Raw genomic sequence first — 19,267 nt, 5'->3', positions numbered from 1 at the left:
TATACCACATGTATTTATTAAATGTACTGATTCATACAGCTCATGAAGGTGAATCACTGGGGGGGGGGGGGGGGGAGGGCAGGAAGAGGTTCATCCCTTTGAAGCCAGTTCACTAGCTAAACACAAAAGATGACACCTAATCTAACATCTGCAGAAGTAAATGAAATATCCAAGTATGAATCTAAGAGAGTGGCATCATTGCCTTCAACTTTTAAAGGCTTCTAGGAGGTCCAGACTGCAGCAAACTGACAATTGATGCTGACAATCTTCAAGACCCCTGAGAGCACCCTAAGAGCTCCTCCTATACATACGATTTCTGAGAGAAACTGAGTAATGAAAGAATTTTGACGGAGGTTCCCAAATCTGAGGTAAGGTATGCGTAAAACAGAAATCCCATCCACTTCTTTATCAGGAAGAAACAGCAAAAAGAAAAGATGTTTCTGATAGAATCTGAAGTGAAGAGATGAAAGAAACTTAAACTACATATGCTATTTAATGCACTGCCATTTATAACTGTTGGCTATTTGTACCTTATTCATAACCTGGGAAAGTTATTTATCTTAACCAGGCTTCAGTGTGATATAACTATATAACACACCATTCCTCTCTTAAGAGAGAAGGACATACACAAATAAGCACAACATAATAAAAAGTACGGCAGCTCTCCAGGGTTCATATTTCAGTACCTCGGCCAGGTAGAGAGCCTGAATCAAAAGTCAATGGAAACACTTGTACTCTTTGGACCAAGAGCAACGAAGGCAGCTCTCTAGCATGCAGTAGAACAATAGGATTCATGATTCACTACTCAAATACCATAAATAGGGCAATAAACAATCTTGTGCACAAGTAACAAACTACAAAACTTTCTGCATTCACTGTTATGCACAAAGTTAAGAAATCCTACATCAGACACTGGAGAGAAAACACTCACATTTCAAGTTTCCCCTGTAGGTTTTAGAGCTCTTGGTTTACATTTGATTCAAAGCCTTGTCAATAGCTCTCAGTTTGAGAGACGCTAAATAAGCGGTCTGAGAAGACTTTTCCATATGTAGTTATCAGATATTTTTCAATTCAGTTCTTAAACAGAAAAACTGCATCAGTGTGTTATCTTCAGATGTTTAAAATTCAAAAACATTAAGTTTAAGATGACAGTTTTGCTCATTACTAATAAGATAGTCCTTCTCCACTTCTGTACTGCTTAAATCTCTCCGCCAGGCAAAGTGTCTGGATAAAAGCCTATTACAAAAGCTAATAAAATAAGAATTGCAAAGAGCTCTGTCTCTTTCACACAAGCACGTCCTCTGAGGCACAAAAGCAGAGCAAGCTGTTCCATGAAACAAAATATCGAATAATTAATTCCTGACTCCTATCCTATTCCAGTATTTTATCCACTGACTTTGAGTCTACTACTGTTGTCCATAAAACAAAGTTTCCTGCAATTCCCGAAGGCAACATATTGTCAAATGAAGAAACCCAAATAGCTAATGAATGAGAAAAGGAATAAAGATCCTTAAATTTACTTTGAAATTCCTATACCATTTTATAGTTCTTGTTGATTATCGCCATTATTGATTTTAGGCATACATTTCCCCAATAAAACACTAAGAATGCCTTGTTCTAGGTTGAAGATTACAAAGTTTAAATGCATTCTCCTGATCAGGCATAGATAAATGTGCTCTACACGACTGAAAATTTCATGCTTGGCACAAAATATTGCCAGAAATGAAACTGGGACAAAGTATTGATCCAACTTGCTCATTGTGCAATCCCAGTGAAGTTTCTTTGGCAATATCACTGTCTCAACTTCTAAATAAAAAGCATGCTTAAACAAAACAACAACAACAACAACAAAAACAACAACAAAAAAAAAACAAAAAACCCCCACAACTTAGACTTTAAACATCTTAACTGAAACAATGCAAAAATTTCCTGACTATTGCTCAGCATGCAAACACCCTTCTTCCCAAAGCCAGCAGAACATCCTGTCTATCAAACCAGCCAAGTGGCTGCATGGTGCAAGCTTCTTTGTCATCGTACTGAGTGCTGGCTTGTCATGAGCCAGCATTTTCAAAAAGCAGCATTTACTAATCGAAAAACCACAAAAGTATTAGAACAAAATATATAAACGAAATGCTATGAATAACTCAAACCCTATATTTTGCTAATGAAGAAAAGAACAAATGATCTCAGTAGGAATTGGCACATTAGGTTTCATGACCATATCTTGTTCAAATAAACATTAGAACAGTATCCAGCAAAACTAGTATCATAAAACAAAATCGGAAAGTGCAAAGTCTCTCATTTTAATTGTTTCTGTAATGGTAAAGCCTGACATCAAAGAGCAGCTTTGCCAAGGTCCGTGCCTTTTAATCCACAAATATTTACCTTAGTGTATCACTCGATGCGAGTTGTAAGGCTTCATTTAAACAGGAAAAAGCATAAGCTTTAATTATTTCCACTTATTCCACATATTACTACTGAATTACAAGGAAGCCTTAAGAATTAACACCAAACCAGATCATACCATCACTTTCTGGCATATACAGTTGAACAAAAATACCTAAAAAACAAACTCCACAATTACAGTTAATCACTACAGTATGTTGTTCTAAGATTGCTTTTTGAAGTACTCTTTAAAAGTACAACTGAAGCATGAACAATCCCTGCAAAGAAATAATTGAAGTGGATACTGAGCCATGCAGTACTTTTAACCAGACTTCCTAATTACAGACAAGCAAGTCGACGTGTCAGATCCTGAGAAGCAATCCTCCTTACAACCACTTCATTTCCCTCTGTTCCATTGCACTCACAGGGGGCAATTCAGTCTAGAGAGTAGGACCTGGGTGACAGAAGGCACTGTTTCTTGAATCATGTAAGCCAGACAAAAAACCTTGCAGTAAATAAACCAGACTCTCTAGTCTCCTTTATTCAAGCTTTTTTACAAGGAAATATAGTAAGGCTTGAGGAAAAGAGACTTTCCTAGCAAGGCCCGAGGTTGGCTGCACTATCTAGTGGAGCTGTACAGTGCCGCGTCCATAATTCCACTTAGGTCTTTACAGCATTCACAGCAGTATAAAATGGCAAAACATAAGTCTTACCAAAAGAGATCAATATGGTTCAGACAGCAAAAAGCATCCACGACTCTCTCCAAATACAAAAGTTTGTATTTTGAGACCTTTTGGCACCTATATAGTCTATATATTGCCAGTTTTAAACCCAGCCCAGTTAGAGACGCTACCTATTCTCAGGGTTCACAAATTAAGCTGTAGAAGATTTTAAAAGTTATCATTGGGAGAGCCAACTGCTGTGAAAGCACTAGTTCCACAAGTAGAGTAATTCTAGTAATTACAAATCCGTACATGGATTAGTAGAGAAAAGGGGGCATAGTACACAACACAAGAGGAACATTTGTTTTGTGCTTTTCACTGGCAAGAAACAGCATGTTTTAGTAAGTTTTGCTTGTCAATGTTTTATAAAGTGAATTATTAAGCAAATGTATTAAAAAAAAAAAATCAAAATATATCCTGCATTTGGAGTTCAGTAAGCCATTTGAAACCACAGCTCCCTACAACTTGTTTGCGAGAACTGAATGTACAGAAACACTCAAGAAAAGTGCACTCCTCTGCAAGAGTCTGATAGGAAAATGAATAGCCTTAGTGAGACAAGAGATTAGGAAAAGACCTAAAAAAAAAAAAAAAAAAAAAAAAAAAAAAAAAAAAAAAAAGTACAGCATGGTGAGAAATTAAAAGACAGTATTAGAAGTTATACTAGAATGGGATAGATCAAGAGAAAACTTCTTTTGTGGTGCTGGAATAAATCTGATAAAGACTAAATGGTAAGGGAACCTTCCCAATAGAGAAAGAAATGAATTATGGAATGATCACTCGGAAAAAGAGAGAAGGAAGTCCAGCAAACATTATAAACACTCCTATTTCAGCAAGAAAACAAGCAAACAAAACACCCCACTTTGGATTAGCCAGCTAGTCTTTTCTATCCTCAGGTTCTCAGGAGTCAAGTCCGACTCAAAGCTTCCACTGACACTTGCATTACACAGTCCATTAATCTGGAGACAAATAACTCTCAGACAGAGCTGCAACTAAGCACGTTCATTTCAAGTAAACTAAACTCTACAAACTTGAAAGGGAAATATTCCTAGCATTTTAATGCAACGAAGACTTGATTTAACAAGGTGCAAGTCCTACACGCAAACTGAAGTAATATATTCCTTAAGAACAACTACCTTCACATTCAGAAATTATACAGATTTTTTTAATTTTTATTTATTTAACAGCATCCGCTCTCCACTAAAGTGTTGTGGACTTGTACAACTACAAATTTCAAGAACACCAGTGTGGGTTAAAGGTTTTTATGGTACTTTGAACTGAGGCACTTCTACAATTATTGCCAAGAGATGCTCCAATAAATGTATAAGCAAGTCATCTATTTAACAATATTAGCAACTACTTAGAACTCAAATCCATTTTTAAAAAATAGTATTATTGCACTTCCTCTCCCCCTCAGTAGTTAAATCCATACTTAAGATCAAGGCCTTTCACTTACAGAGGAGAGAAAACTGCCAGAGACTTCACAATTCAGTAATCCTTATATGGACAGTTTTACTGACAAAGTATTTTCTCTGTGAGACTTTTAATAAGTGCTTTGTACAATTTCCTAGTCATATTTGGGGTGGGGGAAGAGTCACTCAGCTCAGCTCACTTTAAGTAGGGGCAGATACAGAGGAAGCTTAGTCATTTTTGACACTTAGTGTTTCATGAGAGCATGCCTAGCTTTTTGAAGATGGCCTATAAAAGAAGATACGTAGTTACTTGTCTAACCATGTTCCTGTTCTATGAAAATTAAATCATTCTCTGTTTAACCCACTGACATAAACCAGATCTAGCAAGGTTCTGATAAGAAATAGGTAGTCTAATTTCTAAATACCTTTTCTCCTTCATCCTTCTGGAACAAGCCCTGCAGATAAGCCAAGAAGTAAGGGTAGAAAGTAACCTTTTCCTAAGCTCAGGATGAAACATGAAGTGGTTTAACTCAGCTATGTGTACCACAAGGCTTGTCTTCATTGCAAAATTGCAGAGATTCTTAAATATCTGTAACAAACTTCTACTGGCTTCTTTGGGCACTGAAGAGATGCGAACATCACAACATACACAAGCATGCAGATATCATGTAAAATGGGTTTTGTTTTTACAAAAATATTACACACTGATGGAACAATCTATTTGGGCAATGACTATTTAACTAGCTATTCTGCATCTGTCAACAACTGTATGTACCAGCAGCTAATGGAGGAATAAACTTTACTGTAAGATAATCTATAAGGAAAAATTTCATTCCCCTATTATCTTTTCTTATCAAAGAGGCAACAGCTAACCTGTGTCTTGAACCTCAGAATATTCTTTCTTCAAAATTCATCTGGGGAACAAGAAGTTATTTAGTCCTAAAATTCTTATCATGTACATAAACATGTAGTATGTGCTGAACTCTTGATAACACAAAGTTCAGGAAACTCATGTTGCAACAACATTCCACATATTTAAATTGCAAAGTCACCACGATAAAGTATTTTCTTTTGTCAGTTTTGACTTATCACTCAATTGAGCTCAACGCACATAAGGAAAGTTTAACTTTCACCTACATTTCTAAGTTAGCCTCCTCCTCCTCCTCCAAAAAAAAAAAAAAAACCCAAAAAACAAAAACAAAAAAACAAAACAAACAGAACCTTATTTGCTTCTTTTCTAGCAATTCCCTCAGGAAAGTTTAGAAGTGTTAAAATAGCAGGAAAGGGGAGGAGGAAAACTCAAGCCAACATTTCTAAAGACTAATGTTTTGTTCTCACATGCTTCAGATTAGAAGCTTCTGTTCAATTAGCCATGTCTGCACAGGTTATCTACATAATACTCTCTGACTCACAGGCATGTTATTACCATTTTACATAAACAGAATGAGAACAAGGGTAATTCCGATCAAATCACAGGTTTGTTTATCACTCAGTTTTTAAGTAAACTGCTTTGGGCACCAAGCACCTGGTAAGAGCTCAGACAGACAAAAAACCCAACAAATTTCTGCAATCCTGAGCAATATGGGGTGCGGGGAGGAGGAATGTCAGCATTAAGGGAACTCAGTCCCCATGGTACGGTTTCAGCAATATGCAGTTACATACAGGCCTAAAGTTTTATCTGAATATTATTTTCCCTTCTACTGACCTGGACATGAAGCTTCTCATTCTTGGCAGAATTGCAGATTGAAAAGATGCACCTACCTACTCCATTAGCCACAGCTAGGTTCCAAATAATTTTTATGGCTTACTGAACACAAGTGACAAGTTTTGAGTGCTAATGAATTTAGAGTGTGATAACAAGCTTATGAACCAGTAGATAAAACCTTTTTAAAAATATATATTTTTCAGGCTGACATTTGTCTATATTTTTAAACTTAGAAATGCATTTAAGAAGCCAGTTCAGTTGCTCTGGAAATGCAGTACTGTAGCTTACAACAAGAACAACAGCTATGAAGTACAACATATTACCCTTCAACAGGGTATTATACCTATGCAGTGATGCACTGGAACAATTACTGTTCACAGTCCAAAATGCAAGAGATTGAAAGCATAGCTTTCTTGAAAACTGTTCACCCTGAACAGTTTTATTTTCAGTCATGATGAATGAAAGTGAGTGCTATCCCTCACTGCAGGAAAGGGCCAACTCACATTATGCCAAAGTAGAGCTAAGATCAGAAACTTGATCCAGATTGCAAAACTGCATCTCAGTCGGTTACAGCATATTTATCTTTCAGACTCAGTTCTCCTTACTGCCACTTAGTTTCTACTGAGCAGCAGCTCTTCACATTTCTAGATGAATGCAGCTCCATTCCCTCATCCACTGTAGCCTAGAAGTTTTTGAAGTTTAAATATTTAAAGATAAGCTCATTCACTATCATCATTGACCTTTTTCCTTCCACGTAAGCTTCCAGCAAACATTAAGCATGGGCTCCCTGACCAGAAACACCAATTTTCTGAAGTAGTGGACAATTTGATTAGGACTGGAAGTGTTCCAAATCAGCCAAGTTACACCTTGAATAACAGGAGTGGGAAGTATTTTTTAAGGAAGAAGTTTTATTATTTGAGTAGAAGTACATGTGCCCCTCCATTCATTCCTCCGGCTGCTTTAATGTCTAAACTTCTAGTGAACTTTTTGGCATATACATTTTCAGGAGCAAAAACTACTACATCAGTTTGATGAAAACTCTAAACTTTCCAAAAAGTTTCAGTATTGCAGAACACCTCTTAGGTTAGAAATTCCATAACACGAATAATCAGAATGCTGTAAACAACATACCAGTTTTCCCTCAGCCAACGTGCAGTTAACAAGTCTGTAGAAACTCCAGAGACATTTCTGATTCATGATGCTTATCAGAAGCTGCCAGATTAGGTAAGTAAACCTTTTAGTTATGCTTCAATGATAAGTGCAGTTTGATCTCTGATGAAGCTTTAAAGACAAAGTTTTAAAACAAAGGCTGTATGAAGTATTCCAGTATTAAGTTATTTTTATATAAAGAATGTTTGGTCTTGAAAGTAATGCGGGAGGGGGAGAGATTATTTAAACTGAGATATATTATTTAATCTGAAGCAGAAACCCACAGTCTTTTGGGTTATATGTTTAAGAACCAAAAAACAGACCACTTGCAAAGCTTATCTAATGAAAAAGCAGGGGAAAAAGACACCTAATACTAGTCATTAAATGCAAGAGTAATGTACTACAGTTTGTTTTTCTGTTTGTTTGTTTGTTTGTTTTTTAAACAGTTACAGTTTTAGAGGCATTTTTAGTATGTAGTAGAAGTGTAAGTTTCCAGAGTTTATGTAAACTTCAAAAGAGAGGCAGGTTAGCCCCACATCAGCTGTCTGACACAGGTGGATAGTTACTGGAAACTGTTCTGAGTGATTTAACTTTATCCACTAGCATGCATGTGCACCATCCGTGAAAGTGCTTAAACAGCCAGCTCTAAACAAAGTTGAAATAAAATTCCTGGCAAATGATTAGTAAATGGCAACACCTTGGCAACTATGTTGAAATAAATTATCAAGGTCAAAACAGTCAGCTGTAATTTCCTAAAGACTGCTTTGAACATTACATTTTGAGTTTGAAGTGGCAAACTATACACAACTTGTTTCAAGTGCAGGCAGCACGTTAGCAATATTTCAACCTAAGTAGGAAACTGATATTTTTCTAACAGACATCTAGAGTTATGATATGAGTCTGTACATTAGTACAACCACCATTATTATAAAGAGGAACCTTAACAGCTTTGTCACCTGTATCACAAATGGAAGAGAATGAGTGGAATTAGAGACCACCTTCGACGATCCAATATTAAACCAAACGTCACAGAAAGCATTTCTCACACATATATCCCTGCTAGCTTCACTGGTCTGCTTTAGGGTAACAAAGTGCAGATTGTGCATCTGAGTGCCTCCTAAGTAGCTAGATTTGAACAACGTGGATCAGTACTTATCACCTTAGGATCAAAGGTTCTGGTTGTGCGTATGTGCTCAGTGAGCTGAGTAATACACCAGAAGGGACAACTTCTTGGACCTCACCAGCTACTGGGTCTTAAATGTACCTACCTTCAAACCCAGGACTCAAGGGACTTTCAGGTTCTGCCCCATCACCCTACCCAGATACCTTTTTTTTTTTTTTTTTTTTTTTTAGGACCTTACTAACAAAAATATTTAGAGGTGAGCAATTACAATATTAAGACAAACCTGCACTGCACAGCTGAAAGTATAATAAATAGCTAATACAAAAGACTTGTAGTAAACTAAGGAAACATGAGCAGGTAGATTAAGTGCCCTTTAGCACACATCCAGAACTATTACACTGTTTAAGAAGGTGTGTTGATAGAAACAAGTTTAACTAGTGTTAAAGCAATAGGATAGATTGGAGGACTGTACTGTACACTACAAGCAAATCTAGCAGGACTAAAAGAGGTGGGCATTAGCAGCCTATGTGAACATGCTGCTGTCCAGGTCAGTTTTCTAAATCAGTGCCACTGCTCTCTTCCCCCTCCTTTTTATTCACCTGCCCTTTTAAGGGAGAGAATGGAAGAATAAATTAAAAAAACCTGTCTGTTGAAATTTTCTAAAACTAAAGCAAGCTCAGAAAAGCGCGCTCAGAATTTATTTCCGGCATGACTTAAGCTTCAGATACAAAAGAAAACAAAAGTCTTAACAAAAGTCACAGAAGCTTCCTTTTAATATAGAATATAATTTAATAGAACAGAAGTAGGGCAACCACTTTGTGCAGTATCAGTAGATGTTTAAATACAACCATCATCTGCACTAATTTTCAGATCACCTACTTGCATTTTAATCTAGAATTTATACTCTCTACCCTCTTCATTCAGAAGCGGCGGTTATGCAAAACTGTGTTTATGTATGTGCATAATATGCACACATGGACACACTCTTGGTTAGCTAAGAACCTGCTACCATAGCTAAAATTATTTGCTTAAAGGCCTAACATATCAAAAAATCTTTAGAGTTACATTCTCTAGTATTCCCTGGAAAGGAGCAGAAAGCCTCCGTTCCACTTCCAGCTTTGCCATGAAACAGCACGTTAATCACAGCAGAATGTGTTATGCCTTGTGCCTCCTCATCTGCAAAATGGAAGTAACTGCTCCGTATCTCACTCTGACAGCATGGTAATTAAGCATTTATACATCCCTGTAATGAAAAAAAGCAGATTGGTTTGTGTGAATATTATAGTATACTGCTACAAGTGTGCAAAACATCTGTTCTTTAAAAGAAAGCAGAGAAGAAAGGGGGGAGGAGGCGGCTTGCTATATATATATATATCTCAGACTCCTATGAATGCTATCGCTTCCCTTTGCGAAGATTCAGCAACCTGAATCGCTATCTTGGTACAACACACCTCTCTTTGGTTATGGAGCTAGTAACAATACTTCAGTTTCAAAAACTTGCAAAAAGCTTTTGAACTGCATTCAGGAAGACTTCTAAATTAATTTTAGAAAAATTGAATCCAGTGACTACACAGATTTGAAATTCAATCCAAATTTTTCAAGTGCAATCCAAAAAGATAGTACAATTCCATCACAACAAAGGGATATATCTGGCAGTTGTGAAGTCCAGACTCTAGCAGATTTAACATGTAAACAATAAGCAAACCTTTTTCCCCCCCTCCCCCAAGCAAACAGGAAAGCACTTGCACCTATCTTTCCATAAGAGAACAGAAACAAGCCAGTAATAGCCCAGTTGCAAATGTTTTGAAACACAGGAAGACTGGAATATGTCCAAATCTACAGCTTAATTGAGTGCTCATTTATTGAGCTCCTAAGCAAAAGCTGATAGATTGAAGGGGTCAAGAAACTTAATATTTTGACCCTTTTCCTTTTACATCTCACCATAAGATACAGCTGGAGATGAGTAAAAGGAAGCTGCTGATCAGCTCAAAGAGCAAGCTGGCTAGACATTTGGAGGCCAGTGTTTAAGTCCTTCCCAAGACTGAAGAAATATGAGAAGTTACTAAATCTTCCTCTCAGGCTTACTAGGTAATTACCTAGTGTTGTATACAAAGCAGGGCAGGGGGAGAGGGAAGAGCAATGCCAGCTTCCCTGGGTCCTCACTCTTGCCCCTTTTTGAAGGCTGAAGAAAGCAAACATCAATCTTCAAAACAGGCAAGAGTGAGGACCCAGGGAACTACAGGCAGGTCAGCCTCACTTTGATCCCTGGAAAGGTGATGGAGCAGATAATCCTGGATACCCTTTCCAGGCACACGAAGGACAAAAAAGGTGAGCAGGAGTGGTTAGCACGGATTCACAATGGGGAAATCATGCTTAACCAACTTGATAGCCTTCTACGATGGAATGACTGGCTAAGTAGACAAGAGAGCAGGGGATGTTGTCTACCTTGACTTCAGTTAAGCTTTCCACACTGTCTCCCATAACTTCCTCATAGGCAAGCTGAGGAAGTATGGTCTAGATGAGCAGACAGTGGGGTGGATTGAAAATTGGCTGAACGGCCAAGCTCAGAGGGTTGTGATCTGTGGTGCAAAAGTCTAGTTGGAGGCCTATAGCTAGTGGCATACTCCAGGGGTCAATACCGGTTCCAGTCTTGTTCAACTTATTCATCAGTGGGATGATGCGACAGAGTACACCCTCAGCAAGTTTGCTGATGACACAAAATTAGGAAGAATGGCCGATACATCTTATCACACATCTTATCAAAGCGTTTAAATATGTGAAGGGAGGGTGTAAAGAGGATGGGGCCAGATTCGTTTCAGTGGCACCCAGCAATAGGATAAGAGACAACAGGCACAAACTGAAACACAAGAAGCTCCATCTGAACATGAGGAAAAATGTCTTTACTCTGAGGATGACTGAGCACTGGAACAGGTTACCCAGAGAGCTTATGGAGTCTCCATCCTTGGAGATATTCAAAAGCTTTCTGGACAAGGCAGCCTGCTCTAGGCGACCCTGTTTGAGCAGTGGGGTTGGACTAGATGATCTCCAGAGGTCCCTTCCAACCTCAACCTTTCTGGGATTCTGTGAACTCCAAGAATCTACTAGTTAGACTAGGCACCTCTAGCACTGAAATGTAGATTCACATTTCTATACAGGCAGGAGGCACAGGAACCTAGATGTCTCTTATCTAGACCAGAAGTGTAGCAATCCTACAGCTGAGGCACAGGATCACCTACACTTCCTCCTTCCTAGCTTTATACATCTAACAAGTAATAAAGATTAACCAAAACTCACATGCTGTTACACTCAGCTTTGCAAGTTATTTGAGACTGACTAAAAAATATTCACAAAAGAAAGCACATACACTTGTGTGTGTGCTTGTCTTATTCAGTGCCACATGTTCCACCTCCCACTTTACCAGGAAGATTAGGAGAGTCCAAGACAAAGTTGTTCACAATCAAGAAACGATAGTCTCCTTTAAACAACTGGAAGAAGCCTCCCAATTGCCAGTTCTGCTTCTCAAGGGGGGCTTTAACTGCCTCAAAGTCTGCTGGAAGGGAAACACAGCACAGTGCAAGCAAGTCAGCAGATCTTTGATGCAGCTGCTGGAGAGGCCAAACAGGAAAGGCACTCTGCTAAATCTGTTACTCATGAATAAGGAGGAACTAGTTGGAGACACAGCAGCAGCAGACTTGTTTGTAGTGACCATGAGATAGTAGAATTTCAGGGACAGCCTCTTCAGAGTACAAGAGCACTGCATCCCGTTGTAGAAGATGACAAGAAAGAGTAACTAGAGGCCATCGTTCAGTGATGAACACCTGGCTGAGCTCAAGCACAAAAGGGCATGAGAGGTGGAAACAGGGATAGCCTACCAAGGACAAATATCAAAGCATTGTCCAAGCATGCTGAGAAGGAATTGGGAAAAAGTCAAGGCTGAAGCTGAAGCTGGTGAGGGATGCAAAGGGCAACAGGAAGAGTTTCAGTTGGTAAGTCAGCAGCAAAACAAGACAAAGTATTAGTACTCCTCGTACTAAGTACTCCTAGTACTCCTAAAATACTCCTTCCTGTAGCACCCTGGAAGCCAAAGTGAGGAGGCATGGATTGGATAAATGGAGTACAAAGTGGTAAACAACAGACTATAATTAGGATCAAAAAAATAAGGGTCAACAGTTGAAAGCCAAACTGGCATTCTTCAGAGGTCAATACTAGGACTGATACCATTTAGTGTCTTCACGTTGGACATATATATTCCAGGCAGTCTGTGGAATCCCCATCCCAGGAGCTGTTCAAAATTTGACAGGTCAAGTTGAACAAGGATATCCAAGCTGCAGTTATTTGTGCTTTAAGCTGGAAGTTGGACTAGAAAACCTCCAGAGGTTCCTTCCTGTATATACATCTGACTTTCTACATGCTTCCTATACATCTAGCCACATATCGGAAGTATCTAAACCATTCTCACTAGCTATTGTAACAAAGTCCCCATACTCTCCAAGTTTATGTGGACATTAAAAGACTTAGGCAAGGGAAGGAGGTTGGGCAGGGAAGAGGAAAAAACAGCAGTAAAAAGGTTCAGTGAAAACTTCAGAAGACAAAGATTAATACAAGTTTAAGACAGCCCTCTTCTAGCTGTTTTTTTACCCTTCTGAATACAGTTCAGAGAAGTCAGCGTGGTGTTTATTTCCCCTTTACTGTTTTAATACTATTTTGTGAAATATCAGGGGAAAAGTCTATAATTTTCACTATCATTTGTAGTTAATGCAATCATACTGAAATACAATCATACTGAAAAATACAAATCATACTGACAGATACAATCATACTGAAATACAGTATTACAAATACAGAATTATGTTAACCTCCTAACCCAACTGCCAGGTATTCCTCAGTTTTGGATCATCTGAATTGAGCCTTAAGTCTTTGAAATGAAAAGTAATTGGGATCAGTTGATTTAGTGGATAAAAGCCTAAGTCATGATCACTATAGCACAAGCAGCTAATCATGTACAGTAAACACGTAAGTAAATTGAAACTTAGAAACAGAATATATTGGTTAAGACTTTTGCCTTTGAAAGTTATAAAGAATTCAGCACAGCATTAGCAACACTTGTGCTTCACACTCCTTGCCAAATTTTGATGTTACAACCTACTTTTAAATGCTTCTCTCCTGTATTACTACAGGAAGTGATTCTAAAACAGGAGAGTTAGTTTCAGGAAAGTAGGTATACTTTAAAAATTTTAAAAGTTGTAGAGATGCCTCATTTGCACCAGCAGTAACTAAAGCTTGCAGCCATTTCCTCCCTAGTATATTTTTGTCCCTATAAAGCACACTGTAGCACGAAGTACACAATATCACTCAGTTTCTTCTGAATAGTCACTGGCTTTATATAACAATGTTTATTCTTAACATTTCCTGGATTAAAAAAAATGAAAGTTTAAATAGCATCAGACTCAGTATACCTGACCTTTATGCAAAGCTTTAATGCCCTGTTTGCACTGCCAAGTTTGTAACACATGATATACAAAACCAGCAGCACAATCCCGAATTAAATTCTAAAAATACTGTAAGCTATATATAACACCTCCTACATTGTTTTAGAGTTAGAAAAACTCATTTAAATATTCTTTTGATTACATATAACACTTCAAATACCAGAAGTTTTTGTTCTTTTGTTTTACAGTTTTCACCTGCTTGCAGAAAGAATACTTAAGAGAGAGAAAACTTACTGCCATTACTAAGTTCCCATCCTCCTCCAAAAGGATTGACAGAACCTACATTTAAGCCATATTTATTATGTTTGCGATTAGACTTCACATGCAATAAAGCACACCTGTTCTTAGACTGAAATAATACTCAAAGTTTACAGACACAGTTAAGAGCCTGACCATACTTTCCAGGTCCAGCTGTTCAGGCTGGCCTCCTTAAACACGTCTGCTGGATTTCAGATCCTGCCACCTATGGGTTACCAACGTTCTTCTGCACAGAGGAGACTGACGCAGAACTAGAAACTGCCAAAGTGAGCGAATGGCAACCAGTTAGCATCTCCACAAAAGTCAAAATAATCTAATAACATAGCCGAGAAGCACCCAGCCAACATCTTGAAGCCGTAAGTGAAATGCATTTAAGCCTAAGTGAACAAATGGCTTTGGAAAGATTCTCTTTTTTGTACAATAAGCCTTAAAAAGTTTTCTAGACCAGTGAAGTTATATACACTAACAACCCGAAGATATTTTGAGGTGTAGAAGACTTATTTCACAATTCACATACTAGAGGAAAAAAAGAAGCTCTTAATGTTCTACTTTGTTATTCTACTAGACATTCAAGTTTTATTGTTAACTGATTTAAAACAGACTTAGCTAGCAAGTAAAGCAAAGTACACTCAAGAGAGGAACAGTAAAGACATTCATTCGTAGCTCCTGCAGGTGAACATCAGTGGTTCCTCTTGGCTTTCTCACATTTAGAGGAGTTAAACAACGTATGAACAACCTGCCATGGGTTGAATATAGCAGACTACCATAAAGCAGACTTAGCAACCACCCATGTCCTTTCTCCCTAATCCTCTCTGAGGAATTTGGCATCTTGCAAAACCAACTTCCAAGCCAGGTAAAGGTAAGTAGCAGCAAGCCAAAAAGAAGACAGACTTGAACAAGAATGGCAGCCGCAGAAACCAGAGAGACCAGAGATTGCTTACACCGCCAATCATACAGTCTAGCATTCCTACATATTTTACTTAGCCCTACTTTACTGATTTGAAAAATTAAACAGGCATTTGGCAAGTCACTAGCTTTATAAACAGTGAGTAAAGTACCTGAAAGGCAGTTCAGCAGTATTAAGGTATATACTGATAAACTAAGATGACCAGCATGCTAATTACTAGTACTAGTGGCAGAAGAGCCCTTTGCTTTGTTTTCTTCTTTACTCATAGACAGTAAAACTTCTACTGGTAGTACTGGTACTGAACTGGTATTTCAAACTTACTTGTCCAAACCACTAAAACAAGTCTCAAGTTTTGTACCCTTCTGCCCAGTGCAATTAAATAAAAGAGTTGAAGTGTATTACATACTGCTTTAACTACGAACTTTGCTACTCTGCTACCCAAAAGGCAAAAATCACCTTCACAAGCAAAGCACCCTCAAGGAGTTGCTCTTCACAGTATTCCAGTTAAAAAATAAACATTAAAAGTTCTACACACGACTAATTGAAATCAAATTTAGCAATACTGTCATTAAAAAATAACCAGAATGCACTCACATTTTCAGCATGATGCAAAGCATATAGGACACTTAAGTCAGCAAGACAATCAAGCATAAGCTGCTTTAGCATGAATATAAACCAGTGTATACATGTGTGTATAGTTTTTTTTTTTTTTTTAAAAAACTTGTTGCTGATGAATAATATGAGGACTAATGGCTATCTTTCCCACAATTTCCCAATGCTGTAATATAGCAGACAGGCACAGACAGTTGCAAACATCAGATGTCCAGGAAGCAGTAGCAGAACAACATATGCAGTCATGTTTGCCCAAAACACTCTCAGTCCACAGCCATAATTTATGGACTTCCTGAAACATCGGTGTTTGTCTTGGTTTTATTGTTCTGGAAATCCATTCAAACTGCTTTTTCACCCACCTATAAGTCTACATATCCAGTACTGCAGCAAAGAGTTCCACAGCTTAGTTTTCTTAATTTTTTTTTTTTTTTTTTTTTTTGGGGGGGGGGGGGTTCCACCTATTTGGAAGGTGTCACCTTCCTGTTTTATCATTAGGAGATAACATGAATGATTGCTCATTACCCAATTTCTGTGCCACTCACTTCAGAGACTTCTGTCTTATATCTGTCCCCTCAACATTCTCTTTCTCTCTGGCCTGCAATCTGATGATGTATGCATATGAAAACTGTTTCCTATTTTGGGTGTGTGTGTTTGCGGGGAGAGAAGATAAGGAAGAGGGACAGATGAGAAAGAACGAACAGAACTTGATGTTGTATGTATGATGAAGTACGCATGGTGCAAGTACATAATTCATTTTTATATTGGAAAAATGATTTTTGTTATGAATTTAGAAATAAATACTGAATAAAAGATTACTGAGTATAGACATCTGAAAATACCAAAAAAGTCTATAATAGACTCAAATTCTTTTACCATACAGGAACAATGGGTTCAATTCAGAACTTATCAGTTTGTATGTGACAATATGACTGTCTTGTCCTCACTCTCAGTACACCTATCTGCATATTTTTTATGCAAATGAGAGGGTAGATGGTAACAAGTTTGCCTCTGATAATTTTATCCAACTGATGCAGAAATGCATCTCTGGATTACAGCTTGAGAAGGTAATGACCCCCCCCCCCCCCCGCAACTTGCTGTTGCACTCACTGCAGTCAAACTCCTTTCTATTTTGGTAGCTCATTAACTGTAAAGTATGTAGACACATGACTGAGGAGCATTGAAATCACCTTCTCAAATGTAGGGCCTGCCTTCCATGAGAAAGTTACAATGATTTGGTAGGTCACTGCATCTATGGCATCCATGTCTCAGTGCAATGTCTCACCTACCTTTGACTGTTTATTGCCTTAAATTTCTACTAGTATCTCTTTATTTACAGCTTCCCAGGCATGCAAAAGCCTCAGAATTGAGACTGGGAGCCGAGAAGGTGAGTTTGCATTAAACTGTCATCACTTCAAGGCAATTTTTGACCAAACAGGAGAGCCTGCCTGACCTCAACTTCAGAATGAAATTACTAAACCAAGTGTAAACTTTGGAGGGGAAGGAGGGGAGAGGGAAGACTGAGAAAGAGGGAACGAAACAAGAACTGGGAATACAAGTCTAAGAGCTCAGTTTGTCAAGAGATCGCAGACAAACCTTGCTTGCTATATGGAAGTTAGTGAGATTTCAAAGCACTAGACATACAGGGAAGAATAGAAGCTAATGATCACTCAACTATGACTTCCTTCCCCTCTCCCCTGTGTAACTGCCACACAACTAAATTAAAAAAAAAAAAAAAAAGTTTTCATGTTTGAGGATAAATTATCCTGATATATATAGATATATCTACACAACTCAAAAGTTCAAATGCAACAATACTACAAGTTTTGGAAACTGAACAAAGGCCTGGTAATATACAGGCATAATACCAGAAGTGTACTTAATACAGTTAATACTTTAAATTTAAAAGTTTAGTTTGTAAAAAAGTTTACGTTAAGATATTAAAATGGAAAACAAATCTTTTCCACATCTTCATTGATCAGTTAACTAACCAGGAGACCAAAAAGCAGTTGTCTGTAGACGTTAAAATGTTTGCTTAAACAATCTAAGGTGATTCCACATTAGAATATTATTCTTGAAAAGATCAATCACACAGCTTTCTACATTACTGTTTAGTCAAAAAAGGGAAACGTCCAACTCCAGAGGTCAAATACCTTTAAACTCAATCCTAAAAACTGCAAGATGCTAATACATCCTTTCATCCTTCTGCCAGCCAGCTTTTCACTAGTACAAAAAAGTACTTTTGATGACAAAAAGATAGATTTACACTATACATAACTATGCAGTCTATAGGGATGCTTTATGGAACTTCTCAAGAATCACACATAACAACAAAAAAAATCTGAGTTTAACCTCATCTTAAAAGTTATGATACTTCTACTACAGACCAGCCTTCTCAAAAATCAGAAAAGTTTTATTTCAAGACCGTTTTAGGCATTAAAAAGAGCTCAGAAACCCCCCCCCCCCTCCCTTCTCCCACTTTTCATTTGAGAAGTCTTTTTAGGGTCATTCTGAGCAAGCAGAAGTTTAACTGAAGACTCAGAGCTATCCCAAAGCTGAATTTGGATCCCACAGTTCCATGCTGAAAGCAGTCCAGTTCTGAGTTTCACAAAACACCTAGGGATGCGTAGCATTTTTAACAACTTACTCTGTTTGAAACTTGGACAACTATCTGTCTGCATTGCAGTGCAAAACTAAAAAATAAAAAAATACCAATTTGGGAAGCTATTGTTGAAGCAAAGGTACAAGAATACCTTAAATTGAGAAGATTATAGGAAGAACATAGCCTTGCTTCATCTGAACACTTTGACATTCCTGTCTCCGCTTCCCCCTGCCACAATATAATGTGCAACAAAAACCTATATTCTTCCCTTCATGTCTTATAAACTGCCATTTATCTTCTCTTGCAGATTTAATCACAAAAGAATTCATTTTTGGCAGTTACTTCTGTTAATTCACCACACTAAAATCTGCAAAATGGACAAGATACCAAGACATCTTCAACTTAAAAGCATACTGCCAAAGTTTTGCTTCATTTCCTGGTTAGATCTGACCTGTCTAGCAAATAAAATTCTAAGGATTTTTTTTCTTTTTTTTTTTTTTTTGGGGGGGGGTGGTGAAGTCCAATTCAGACTTGTTCTACCACAGATCAAAGGTCTTTGAAAAAAGTCAGCAACTTTAGTGTTCAAAAATTCTTTATATTGTATATTTTCATGGAAATTCTCTTTGGCTTACGCTGCCTTTTTCCAAACTGAAGTTGACAGTCACAGAAAGTGAAGAATAGGTTTTATTTAGAAGTAGATCACATGCTTTCCTGGAACAGAGGAGATAAGTGTTGTATCTGGAGGATATTCTGACTCTACAGGGCTACTCACAGACAAGGGAAGTCCATCTAACAATCTGTTTGTGTCTGGAAAAGGTTAGAATGTGTGTTCAGGAGAGATTCTGTTCACTATTAGCAGCATTAGTAAAAGAAAGACTTGATCATGAAGCATACTCCTCTACATTAAGC

General features: G+C 37.8%; 1 protein-coding gene across 2 annotated transcripts in view; it reads right to left on the bottom strand.

The window, feature by feature from the left end:
- LOC112995756 (phospholipid phosphatase 1) overlaps positions 1 to 19,267 on the bottom strand; it is a 72,718-nt gene that overhangs the window by 18,839 nt on the left and 34,612 nt on the right. The window lies entirely within an intron of this gene.

This window comes from Dromaius novaehollandiae, chromosome Z, assembly GCF_036370855.1.
Source record: "Dromaius novaehollandiae isolate bDroNov1 chromosome Z, bDroNov1.hap1, whole genome shotgun sequence".
Lineage (NCBI taxonomy): Eukaryota > Metazoa > Chordata > Aves > Casuariiformes > Dromaiidae > Dromaius > Dromaius novaehollandiae.
The sequence above is the reverse complement of the archived record's forward strand: the minus strand, read 5'-3'. Positions and strand labels throughout refer to the sequence as shown.